Genomic DNA, 13896 nt, shown 5'->3' on the forward strand with positions numbered 1-13896 from the left:
CAGTGTAGTTTCATGATGCGACACCCGGTAATTTAGAGAGAGATGTGTCATTGTCACCTGTGTATTGCATGTATCAGGACATGCTACCCAAGGCCAGGGATGGGGTTTCCATGCTCCAGTTTCCAGTTCATGATGTGTGGGTTGTATTTTCCCACAACACAGGGTTGCTTATTTGAACAACCAGTGTCTCTCAGCTTCCCACCTTAACTCTTCTATATCCTTACCTAAATGCATATTCACTAAACAGGGAACTGTGGCTCCTAAGCCATTTATTACTGGACCAGACAAGTCACTCTTTGATTATTCAGAATCCGGTTGGAGAATAGTGAAATCAAACAAGACCTTGAATCGAGGCTTTAGCAAACAAAACAGTTCGCTGGTGTCCCACTTGTCTGAGATGGTCAATTTCAGAATCGTGTAAAAAGTGACAGTTCAAAGAAACTGAGTCACACACTCAGTTAACTATTATACTATCTCCAACTTCATTAGCTTCTAAGCTGGCAGTAAACGGCCTGTCGGGGAGCTCTGAATACCAGGGGATACGTTAGTACTCAGAAGGGCTGGCCAACGAGCACTGTCTTCTCCTCTGGAACTCCGTCTGTCTTAAGCATTCAGCTCCATTTCTGCTACTATCCGTTTTCAAGTCATCTTTGGAGGAACAGTTACAGTAAAATCACTGTGATGATGGCAGATGGGTCAATTTGTTCCTTTATTGGAGAATCAGGCTTCACAGGGTTTGATTTGATGGCTGGCTCTGTAGTCTCTTTTGGGGATATTATGAACCAATCACAGAGAATACTTCATATTGAAGTCTAATATTAAAATAAACTCCAGGGGAAAAACCTTTCTGATGAAAACCTTTAGATATACCATGTTTCTTCTTCAGGGTAGCCAGATTTTGAGTGGTTGAATAATTACATGGTAATTTTTCTGTGTGCTTTTTTTCTCACCCTCTTCCGACTCTTCACCTTAGACCATTTGTTCCGGAAGTAGACCATAGATTGAAGACTGCTGAGCGTCACTGTCTAAGGAATAAAGTGGCTTCTAATAAGGCAGGGTCAGAATTTCTTCCTGACTTTTCTTTTTTGTCTTAGAGATCACTATGGTGATAGGAGGGGGGTGTGGCTAGTGTGGCAGAATATGCTGACTTTGCCCTTGGGAGATAATGCAAAAGGATCAGTAGTTCAAGGCCGTTCTTTACTAGAGAGCACATTTGAAGACAGGCTGTGTTCCACTGGACCTTGTCTGCTATAGCCACATGCCCCAAATAATCAGAGATCCTGAATTTATTATAATATGTGAGGCTTATGAAAGACATCCAGTTACTTCTAAATAAGCTATTTTATCTCCATCGTGTTGCAAGCGTACTCAGTCCAAAAAGTCTCCTAGCCGTCTTTCAAGCAAATAAATAGTAAGCTTACCTTCTTGCATTCCTTCAAGTTTCCCTGCAGCTTCGGAGAGTACAGTTGATGGAGAAGGCACTCTTGCTCCTGTACCATAGTGTAGTTCATAATTTGAGTAATTTGCATTTCCTTGTAGAAGCACTCAAAGTTCGGTCTTGTTTCATGCCTCCAATTCATAAAGGACATTTAACAAATATGTTCCTCTCCTTAACGCTAATGTTAATCTTATCTAAACAAGTCCAGTTTCAGATTCTTGTGGAGTCGGAAGTGTATAGAAAGACTTGAGGAACTGAGAGCTTTTTATAGAAACCTTTATACTAAAAGAGAGATACAGATTTTTACCAAATGCTTACATTTACTTGACAATTAAGAACAGAGCTTTATGCAGATCTGACAATACTGCTCCAATTTTATATCTAAATCACTAAAAAGTATGTAATTCTCATCTCCAAAGTATTTCTGGCCTTCAAAAGCTTCTGTCCAAATCTTACTATGATCCAAGGCCCATTTCAAACTCTGTCTTATTTCCCAAAAACACCTGTAATGTAGGCACCACATCTGGTCTTCAAACGTGAGAGTGAACATCAGTCATATTACATATTGATGCTGATCACTGGTATATACTTTAATTGCTTATAACATTAATAACACTTGGCGTGTACTATTGGTAATACAGTGTTAATAAGTAGTTGCATACAAGAAAAGAGACTCAGAAATCACCACACATACATGGTGTGTCTTTACATATCATATATTACTAATTCCACTTTTGTTACTGATCAAATAAAAGAAATCAGTTCTATTTCTTACTCATAATAGATTTTTCTACTTTGACCTTTTCTTTAATTTTGTTTATGTTGTTATCCAAATGTATCTTATTTTGTACTTGCTTCTGGGTTCTCTGTCATGCTCGGAAAGGCTTTTTAAAATCTAAGTATAAAAGTGTTCAATCTAATTCTTAATAGTAACCTTTTACTTATACTTGCAACCTGTATAACCATCCAGCTGACATATTTTAAAATGTGGTATTCATCAGCTGTTAGCAGATGCAGTGCTATGTAGACACCAGCTCAACCTTGTCTGAGAGCATTTCCATTTTCTCTCAGTTTGTGTCATTTACAGTTATTATATTACTATGAATTTTGATGTATACAAAATTCAATTAGAATAAATGGGATAAAATATAGAAAATATGGATACAAAAATAAATATGTTAAGTTAGGAGTCTGTTTTTTTTTTTCAAAATTTGCTTTTCCAGTGCCTTAATACTTCCAAATCTTACCATAAGGAAAATCCCTGTATTTATAAACAGTGGACAGTCAAGTTATGGTGACCATATGCCAGGCAGAATATTCTGTTCTCTGGTCTGTATTTTATTTTGTTCTTTGACTGATTTCCATTCATGTGTGATAATAACAATTTTATGATCACCAAATCATTTTGATGATCCAATCACAGCGATGATAACCTTTGGTTATTATGCCCACTCTTTTTCAGGTTTCTTGAGATACCTTGTGCTGTAATGTGATTATAAAATTTGTCCTACCCAAGCGGTTCATCTGTTGAGTTATTGGCCCTAGGCTAGTGATGTCATTTTGGAAGATTCTGGAAACCTTAGACATTGGGGAATAACCTGCTACGCCCACGGCTGTCATGCCTGTGTAGCAGATTAATGCTGCTAAGGTTGATGGACGCTGAAGGGTTGGGGTCTGCGCTCCTAGGAGCTGAGCCCCAGGCGGTTCCCTGGCAACCAGCCACAGTCATGATTCCGGATCAGCAAACTCGCTTTCGCTGGCCCTGGCGCTATATTGAGCTTTCTGTTCTTTGTTTCTGTGTTCTGTGTAGTTCTTTTATCTTGCCAGCAGATCAAGATGTTTTAAAACATCACTGATAATAATCAAACTACTGAGGACATATTGGACCCTGACTCGCTCTCTGGGGGAACTTATGGATACCCTAAAACAGAAAGAGCTCATGATAGGAGAAGATGAGTAAATGATGAAGTAAAATCGTGACATATCAGGTCTCTTCTTTCCCACAGGGTCTTGGAATGGAATCGTGACATTTCAGGCCTCTTCATTTTCTCAGGACCTTGAAGTTTTAACCGTGAGACATAACTTAAAGTTAGTTGAAACACTGAGTGCTAATCTTAGAGACTCAAGGTCCGGAAAGCAGCATAGAGTGCCCCACTTGTCTGAAGCCTAAGTTCCCAAGGACAAGATTTCTTTTCCAAGGATGTTTTGTGTCTAACACCTGCCCCTGATGTTGTGACTAAAAGAAGCTCTCATACTGTGTCAACTGATGACACATGACCTTCTGGTTTGTTCTTTGTTTGAATCCTATATAATGAAAACATGAATTCAGTAAAATTGCAGCAGCATATTCAACTTTATTGAGTGTGTCTGTCTGTCATTTCCTCGCCGATTCCTGATTTCTCCTAGCCTTCACCCCTGTTCTCCCGTGGTCGGTGGTCTCCACGAGGAGCGGTCCATGGCAATAACCGGAAGAGGTAGACCCTTGGGGGCATGTCTCTGGAGGTTGTTCTTGGCTCTCAGATTCTTCCTGTCTTTTTGCCTCCTGTCTGCCATGAGGTGGAATCCTTCTGCATGAGCTCTTGTGCCCATGATACTCAACTTCACCACAGAGCCACACAATCCAGAATAAGATATTTTCCCCTTAGCTACTTCTGCCAGGCACTTAATCATAACTACTAGAAAAAAATACTGAAATAATACAACTTATATGTATTTTAGGTCATTTAGGTAAGATTTCCTATTCCTCACAAAATAAAAGTTTTCAGCTTTTTATATTGCATTGAATTAGTAAATTCAATGCAGAAAATTTACCTCTTTATGAATGTAGTTTCCTACCTAATACCAAATATGTTTTTCTATTAAAATAATCTTCTGTTATGAAGTTGATGAATTTAAAGTTGCTTTCTTTCATGACCTGAATAGGTTTTGTGAAATTTACTTCCACCTTTTTCCTTGTTTCATTATTGAAATTCTATTTATTTGTAAAGCATTTGTAATTGTTAAATATAAGTATGGTATGTTTGTCTAGCCACATACCAACTCTGTAATTGTTATTAATATATACTTTTACCAGTCGATATTTTCAGGTTTTCAAAATACATAATAGCAAATTTAAGTAACAGTATTAATATCTTCACTGGGGATCTTTATTTTTCTTGAGTCTTTGGGGAGGTTTCTCTCCTTTTACCATGGACTATGAAGCTGGTTCTTGATGATTATAGTAACATGTGCTACACTAAGGGTTTGTTGCACCACCCCACCCTCCACTCCCTGCCTTTAGTTCAGAAAGAAGTACTCAGTTTTAAGAAATACCTCTTTTATTCCATATTTTTATGACTATGACTGTGTTCAGACCTTCAGGGTTTATTAATTGGCATTTGGGGGAGAGTGCAGTTTCCTTCATTTGGTCCTGTGATTCACACTTGTCTCCTTGTCTTTCATCTTCTCATTTCTGAATTTTCTCCCAGGCTGCACACAGACCTCTGACCTGGGCTTCTGCCACGTTGCTCATGTTCCTCTCTATCTTTAGCCCATGGCTGGCTTCTTCATGCTGTTGTTTTCACTCCTGACTTTCTTCTTTAATTTTGCAATGTCACCTAAAAATGTAATCCTATTGCTATTTATCACCTTTCAAAGGTTTCCTTCAACCTTTGAAGAATTCAAAGACAGGGACAATTAGTCGGGAAATCTGTCCCCCTTCTTGGCATCTTTCCTCTTGGACTTTATTGTGTATGTACTTTTTTCAAACTTCATTCAGTTCCATCTTTTTTTCTCTGCACCCGTTATTTTATTGATTTATGATTTGATTCATTGTTAATGTTCCTATTGGCTCCCATTCAAGCTTTTGAGCGTTAAGTCTTTAAGTGGCCCAGCTATTGTATGGTTTTCCCTATGTACAACACAGTCACTGTACATGGTGCTGTGTTTTAGGAACACAGCAGACATATTGTACACTGAGCATACACCCTTTTCCCTTCATCCCCTCCTTTCTCAGGCTCCTCCCCTCCTAAAGTCCCTTGTTCCCTAGACAGTCTCACTTCTACTTTCTTGTCATATATACATCATGATTTTTTGTATCTGTATAAAATTTAGGCATCTCAGCGAATTCCTTTTGAATTATTTTCCACTTACATTAGAGAATGTAGTATTTTTTCAAGTTTCATTTTCCCTTCTTCAATAACAAAACTCATGAATTTAGGAAGGTTTAGGAAGGGTGAATGGGTAACTCCCTTTCCGTGAATGACAACGAGAACTCCCACTTCCTTCAGTAGGATGTCCAAACTGCACACATGCACTCTGGCTCCATGACCTTGTAAGCAATACTATTTGTGAGGAATTGTTTAACTTTACATCAACTCGACACAGGCTAGAGTCATTTGAGAGATGGGAACATTGATTGAGAAAATGCCTCCATAAGTCTGGGCTGTAGGTAAAGCTGTAGAGCATTTACTTAATTTTTGATTTATCTTGGAGGGCCCAGCTCATTGTGGGTGGGACAGCATCTGGGCTGATGTCCTAGGTTCCATAAGAAAGCAGGCTGATCAAGCCATGGGGAGTAACTCAATAAGCAGCACTCCTCCATGACCTCTGATTCAGCTCCTGCCTGCTTACAGGTTCCTGTTCTGACTTCCCTCAGTGATGAACTGATCCCTGGAAGTGTAAACTGAAATGAACCCTTTCCCCTCCAAGTTCTGTTGGATATGGTGTTTCGCTACAGCAATTGTAACCTCACTAGGTCATGAGGGAATGCTTACTGTTTAGTCAAACCCTTGTTGATCTTTTTGAAAGAGGAAAACATGCTCACTGTATTAGGAACATTTTTTATTTGTTGAAATTTACATAATATAAAAAGACAAGAAGAACGTCACTAAAGTCATCATAGCTCCCCACTGCAAAGATAGAGGTGAGATGATGCCATTTCACAGCCTGGCACCTTTTACCAGGCAATATAAGTAATTTTTCATGTGCAAATATTTTCACAAAACTATTATCAATAATGTGAATGTGGGTTGAATTATTGCTTAGTGCCATATGCTTATTCACAAATAGTAGATTGTATTTAATCATAGCAATAGCCTTATTGGGTAGGTGCTCTCAGACTTTCTACTTAATGGATGAGGTTACTGAGGTGCTATCAGGCTGAGTTACTTTGTTTCTAAGCCCTTCAGTGTCTGTCACATAGTATGCCCTCAGTATTTGCTGAATGAATAAGTGAGCTGATCAGGGTAGCTAGCATGGGTGCTGATCCAGCTACCTGTCCCCAGCCAGGTGTACTGTTCTGTATCACGGACCTCACTGTCTCTGCATTCCCCCTTCTTTACTCTAATTGTCCCAGGTTTAAAGGGTAATTAGACTTCTTTAATAAAGAAAGACAGTATGGTGAGTTGGGTGGGAATTTGAAGACAGTTCCAAATGAGCAAACCTCACAGTTCTATAGTTGGCTCACCCAAAGAAGGATTTGCATGTAAACACAAGAAACAGCCCAGAGAAGAGACGCGATCACCACAGCTGACAGCCAAGCGATCTCCTGGATTGACTCTGTTACCTTCTAGTACTAGGAGGGCTATCTGGTGGGATCAAGGCAAAAGGCAACCATGCTTACCATGACTGCCCACCTGACAGTGTGTTCTGGAGAGGTCTGTTTAGCAACTGTCACTCATGAAGAAAGGCTGAGAAGTGCGGTTTATCAGGGACACATTGTCAGCCCATTCAAAATCCTGATGATGCTGGTGGGGAAGGAGGATGAATGTGGACAGACAGAAAGCCGTAGCCCTGTTCTAGGTGTTTTCTGTTTGGAGTGACGGGACAGAAAATGTGTTATGGTTCCCTTGATGAATGTAATATTTGTGTACCTGTGCACCTTTTATCTGGTAGGATCCAGTTTGTGAGTATGTGTGTAGGCTCCTGATGAGAACTACTGTGTCCATTGTCTTTATCATGTCAAGTGAGCAATTGTTGGAGAATACCAAGCTTCCCTGTGTTACAGATGGGCTGCTTGTTGTTTCCCGGCCGCTCAGCTAGCTTAGACCTGAAATAATCACACAGAATCTGTATTACTTGAATCACTGCTTGCCCTTTAGTTCTAGCTTCTTATTGGCTAGCTTTTACATATTAATTTAACCCATTTATATTAATCTGTGTATGTCCACATGGCTGTGGCTTACCCGCTAAAGTTCCAGCATCTGTCTCCGGTGGGGCTACCTAATTCTGCCCTTCTTTCTCCCAGCATAGAGCCTAGTTTTCCTCTCCTAGTTCTTTTCTTCCCTGCTCAAAGCAGTTATTTATTCATTAGCCAATAAAAGCAGCACACAGACAGAAGGACCTTCCACACCACCCCGACCAGGTTTTGCCCAGTAGTTTTGTGACATGTTCTTGCTCATCTGCTTAGTGCACACATATTGGAGGTTACTAATGTGATAGAATCAACAAAGAGGTAAAGGAAATGAGGCCAAGAAGGAGTGTCAGGTCCAGTTAGGTGGCCTAGTAAGTAAAGGTGCTTTTCCTCCAAACCTGATGATTTCGTTGTGATCCCTGGGGCCTACATGATGGAAGGAGAGAGCTGATTCCCATAAATTGCCCTCTGACCCCGCCCCGACATGCTATGGCACCCCACACTGAACATACACTCAAAATAAATAAATACGAAAAATTAGAGGAAAGGAAGTCTATGAAGGAAGCACATTGCTATTGAAGAACACTGGCTAGAATGTCACTGCAGTGTCTGGACCATGAGGTTGTGCAGGAAGAACAGAAAAAAACACATGGATGACATCAGCGCAGAAATCTCAATGGCTTCTGCTGACCATTGTGTTGTGGCTTCAGTAGCTCACATTAATATTTGAGAAAATGTATCATTTTTTCATAGTAATCCTGGAAAAATAGGATGTTCTTCTGTAAGGGTTTCCATCTTGAAAGATGCATTAGCCATTGTAGGTATCTAATATGCCAATAATAAGATATGACATATTTTTGTTTTTCAAAATGCGCCTTCCATGGATGGATCTAGATTGTGTGTGGCCTGAAAACCAAGGAAAACTGGAGATGTTCCTTGAGGAAAATGACGCCCGATTAGGTACAACGTGGAAATTTGTCCAGAGTAAGATGCAGAGCCAAGTCAGAGACGACAAACGCTGTCACAAAAGTGGCGTCAGGACTTCCAGAAGGCACGGCACAATGTTTAATTTATCGACTGGCATTCTTCTTTTCTTTCCTACCTTTTTTTTCCTTTTTTTTTTGTTCAGGGCAGACCTGTGTTCTTTCCTTCTTGCCCTAGGCAGGCCACCCCAGGCAGGCGTGTGGGTCTTGTTCTGCCATGTCCTAGTCTAAGATTACAAATATGCTCTATTTTTCTGTTGCCTCTACAGCTGTTTGAGACAGGGTCTCACAAAGCCCAGGATGGTCTTGAACTCACTGTGTAGCAGAGGATGACCTTGAACATCTGTTCCTCTTACCGCTACTTCCCACGTCATGGGATTGCCTGCGCACTCCCTAACCACATTGTTCAGGTGGCAAATGGTTTTTTAATGTGAGTATTCTATAGAGGGAACAGAAAGATAATTTAATCTTTCCTCTATAATGTATTTATTCATTAGAATTATTGTGACTTAGAAAAAAGTTTCTCTTTAGTGTTGCTAGTCAGTAAAATCATGTAATATTTAAGACTGCTGTTAAGATTTGAAAAAGCTTCATCAGATTTATTCATATCTGAACAATACGATTTCAGGGTACTCTAAGTGTTCTCGGGCAGTGACTAATTGTAAATGTCCTGGACTGGCTAGTTCCCTGTCAAATGTCCACACTGTCCTGGCGATTTTTGTGTTATCTGACAATGGAGATTTCATTTTGAGACAGCATGATGACAAGCAAGTCCTTTCCTTGCTCCTCTACAGGTCCGAGGCTGAGGCAGTCTCCTCCGTACGAGCTTTCACTCCATACCCAGCCTTCATTCACTACCCACACAATGCCTGGCTGAGCACCATGAGTGACATTCACTTCTGAATGTGACAGTCTTATCAGAGCACTAGGCTGACACATGGACATCAGGAGCACTCCAGGAAACAATCTCCACAATGAGATAACAGTCCATACCTCGTCTACACAGCGACAGAATTTAGGTAAATGTAGCCTTCCAATCCAGATGAGTATATTCCCAACTCACCATAAGCTCAACTGTATCCCTCGGTGTCAATACCATGTGTTGTGCTGAGAAGCATGGAGGGACAGATGCTGAGAGCAAAAGAGAGAGCACTCTTAAACAATTTCAGAGAAGTATTTTATTGTTCAGATTTCACAAATTCACTGCAAGAGTAGGTTAGTGTGTCAGGCTGTGCTCCTGGGAAGCAATCCCTAGAGAGAGGGTAGCATGGGGAATGTTCATTAGGAAGCATCCTCGGTCAGTTCCTATGACTGACATTACAGGTAAATAACACTGAGTGCAAAGAGCTTGAATATCCTTTCCTGTCTGGCCTCATGGGAGAACTCTGGAGTGGGAAGGGCTCTTCCATGTGGTCCATCAGTTCATGGTATTAATCTTCTGAATAGGTAAAGGATAAATGTGATAGAAAATCCAAAATTTTGTTAATATTCTGAGAAAAGTTCACTTTTTCACCCTGAACGCCCACCTCCATGCCCCTGCTCCTGAGTTAGCTATGCCTTCCTTGTTCATACTTCTGGAGAGAAGTGTTGACATAAAATCCTATTATATTGCTTCTTCCATTTTATACAAATTGTGGTATACTGTGTACAAGGTCAGAATCTTGCCTTTTTAAAAATCGTTTTAAAGCTAATTTTACATTATAGAAATGAGAGTCACAAAAATAGTAAAGAGACTTGTCATATACCTTTTTCTCCTCTTCCCTTTCTGCTGGAATCTTACAAATTATAATAGCTAAACAACAGATAAACTAACCGAACCTATCATCACCAAATGAAAGGAGCAGGACCTGCAGAAAGGGAAGACGTAATTAAGCAAGGCCTCCAGGAAAAGATGTCTACATTTCCATTCTATCCCGTCTGTTAAAGATGGAACAAACAAATGTGTTAACATCCCCAAAAGACATTTTCTTTTTGGATTTAGTAGTTGCATAAAGCAGCTCTTGGTGGCAAACTACTATGGAAAATGTTCTGAGACCCTAGCTAAATAAGCAGCCCCTTTGCAGTGCTCTGTGGAACATGTCTGACTGTGGCCGTGTCCTCCATCATGCTTCAGTCCCTGACTGAGTGCATGTATGATGGCGGTCCTACGAGACTCCCATGGAGCGGAAAGAGCTCCACAGCCTAGTGATACGGTAGTGAAGCCATACAGTACAACGCCCGCTCACATGGTAACCATGACAACAAATCTACTGTGTCACCTCAGCACAATCCCAAGGATTCTTCGGAAATATTGTGAGATCATACAGAGGTTTTGGCTTCTCAGTGCGTACAGCTATACTGTGTTATTTGTATGCGATAGCATTGTCTAAAATGCATGCGACTTAAAGATGTTAATTACTAAAAATTTTAACAAATATCTGAGCCTTTAGCAAGTCCTACATTTTCTTTTTAGCTAGTGGGGGTATTGCCTTGATTGTTCATGGCTACTGACTAACGGGGTGGTTGTTGAAGATTGGGGCATCTGGGGAAATTTCTTAAAATAAGACAACAATGCAATTGCTTTTATTTCCCTTTGGTTTTTGCTTTTTCACAATCTCATCTCAGGAGCATGCTCTTTGTTCTCATAGCATTGCTTACTTTCCTATGTTTTCCTTGTTCATATCACACGATTTCTATTCTGAAAGGCTATATTATATTCTTTCCCCAAACCACAGATTTCCCTAGAGGACTTTTTTTTTACATGCCTCAAATTGAGCTGTCATCTAGTTCACTGATCCAGCAAGAGTGATAATGCATTTATATAAATAATACAGAAGGATTTCTCCTGACAAACTAAAAAGTGCCTTTAAACAGACCATGTGATAAAAGCCAATTACCAAACGGGTAGTCTTATTATTGTATATTTCTTAGCCAGACTCCTGTCAAGTAGCTGTATTTTGGGTTGCTGTGAAATCTGAGAAATGTGTAGATATTTAATAGTCTCTTTGAAATGGCAGTTGTATTAGCCAACTGTACTAAATGCTTAGCTTCTTTTCTATTTCATTTTCTCCTAAGCTCCCCAAGGTCCAATAAGCTTGTCATTCTTTATTTTTTAATAGTTTTATGGGGAAGAACTTGTAAAAATGGAAGAGATTTTCTTTGTAGCCTGTACTCAGCGCCCTCAGATGAAAATACCTTACAAGTGTGCTGCAAATTGTGCCGACATAGAAATCGATGCTAATTTACGCCACCACCAGTCAGATACGGACTGTATTTGCATTTCTCTACTTTTTGGGCGACTCCTTTCTTTTTTTTGACATATGATATTTTAGCGCATGTTTCGATTGGATTAATCGTGACCTCAATTGGGATATAAGTCTATCCTGTGACGACAAATAGAAGCCCACGTGGTGCCCCTCCTTGTCCACCTTTCCACAGTAAGAGACAGTGGCAAACCTTGCAGAGCAGCCAGGGTTACACAGAATAACCACACCAGACGCTGCTGAAGGATGGAGAGGCTGGCATGCTCATGCACCACTGAGGGAGTGGAAAGTGGAACAGATGCATCAGAGAACAGTTTAGAAGGTTCTCAAGATGGTAAATGAGTGTGCCCATTCGGGTGTTTACTCAGGTGGAATCAGAGTGTGTCTGTAAAGACAGGAAGACTAATGTTCGTAGCTATTATAAGTGTAATGTTTCAAGCCTAGAAACAACCTAAATTGCTATCAACAATTGTGATGGACCCGTGTGATGAAATAGCACTCAGTAATTAAAAAGGGAAGTGTGTGAGTGTGTGTGTGTGTGTGTGTGTGTGTGTGTATGTGTGTGACAATATGGATCCAACCAGACAAAAATGAGTATACATTGTATCATTGCTTTTGTTCAATACTCCCATAGAAATAAAAACAAATTCAAATGATAGAAAACAGAACAGTTGCTGTCAGTACTAATGGAGGAAGGGAATACATCCGGACCATTTGAATAGGGGACACATGGAATATTTGGCGATGTTGACTATGTTCACTATCCTAATTGTGCTCGCAGGTTTAGGGTGTGATACATGTTAAAAATTCTCAAACTGTACACTTTAAATATGTCCAATGTTTTTGTTATTTGACTTTTGTGGTCCTGGAGATGGAACCTAGGGCCTCAAACATACTGGGCCAATGTTCTATCAGTGAGATATATCCCTCTCCTTCTTTTGGTTTGATTTTCAATTTTGAGACAAGGTCTAACTAATTTGCATAGATTGAACTTGAACTCAACCAGGTGGCCTTGAACTGGTTTTTCTCCTATCTCAGCCTTCTGAGGGTAGTCAGGCTCACCTTCAAGAGTCGTTTGCTCTTTCCAGTAAAGGAGGGGTACTCACGGTCTGAGGGCTCTGGGATTTTATCAGCTTGTAGACTTCTGTTAGACTGGCTGGTTTCAATGTCTTTGGTGCCATATTCTTGGGCATAAATTTGGTGTCACGAAAATACTCTAGGGAGCTATGGTTTGCTACTAGCAGCAGGTATTTTTGTACTTCACACCAGACTACGCTCTACTTTGGAGGCCATGGGATCAAATTACATTTTGCCAATTACATAGGGGATTGATTCTAGAAGTCTGGGATAATGACGTTATATTTCTGATTGATTCCAGGATGTTTTAAATGGCCATTATGGCTGGCTGTTGCTTGGTAGCCTACCCCTTAATCCAGTTTTGGAATAGCCAAGTCCTAACAATGTGAGCAGACTTGCATTCAGAGAATCAGAGTAGAATGGGATGGTAAATTAGAGGGTTTCTGCACCGAAATCTTACCCTGCACAGTGTGTGTGTGCCTGGGCTCCATATTTGATATCTTTCATTTTCTCACAACACAAAAATGAGTGGATGTGGGGTGAGGAAGAGCATGGTGCCCTCTAGATCACACCAAAGCCTTCATTGCCAAGCTCAGTAGCCCCTCTCTACTCTTTTGAGTCTTCTTTAACCCACCCTGAAGGGCAATAGCATCTCATTACTGATTGGTTGACTTGTAACTAGGTTTTATTTGTGGGTGAGAATCAAGTGGACTAGCGGGTCAGCTTCTCTACCTGCTATATATATTTTTCTTTACCCATTAAGAGAATGCTCAACGACAACAACCAAAACCATAAAATAATAACGTTGGGTTTATCTTTCCACCCCACCCCCTTCTTTGGGTATTTGACAGGCAAACTAATAGCTCACGTCTGCATTCCATTGTGATTTATAGTAGCAGCATAGCTTCTGATCTGGGAAAGGCAGATACTGATTTATGACCTGAATAAAAATGGTCAAAACTTTGATATGCCATCAACAGTTATAGCAAATGAATCATTGTGAGCTGGACCAGGAATTCCGATGTGTTTAATTAGATGCTGACT

The sequence above is a fragment of the Arvicola amphibius genome, chromosome 3 (assembly GCF_903992535.2).
Source record: "Arvicola amphibius chromosome 3, mArvAmp1.2, whole genome shotgun sequence".
Classification (NCBI taxonomy): domain Eukaryota; kingdom Metazoa; phylum Chordata; class Mammalia; order Rodentia; family Cricetidae; genus Arvicola; species Arvicola amphibius.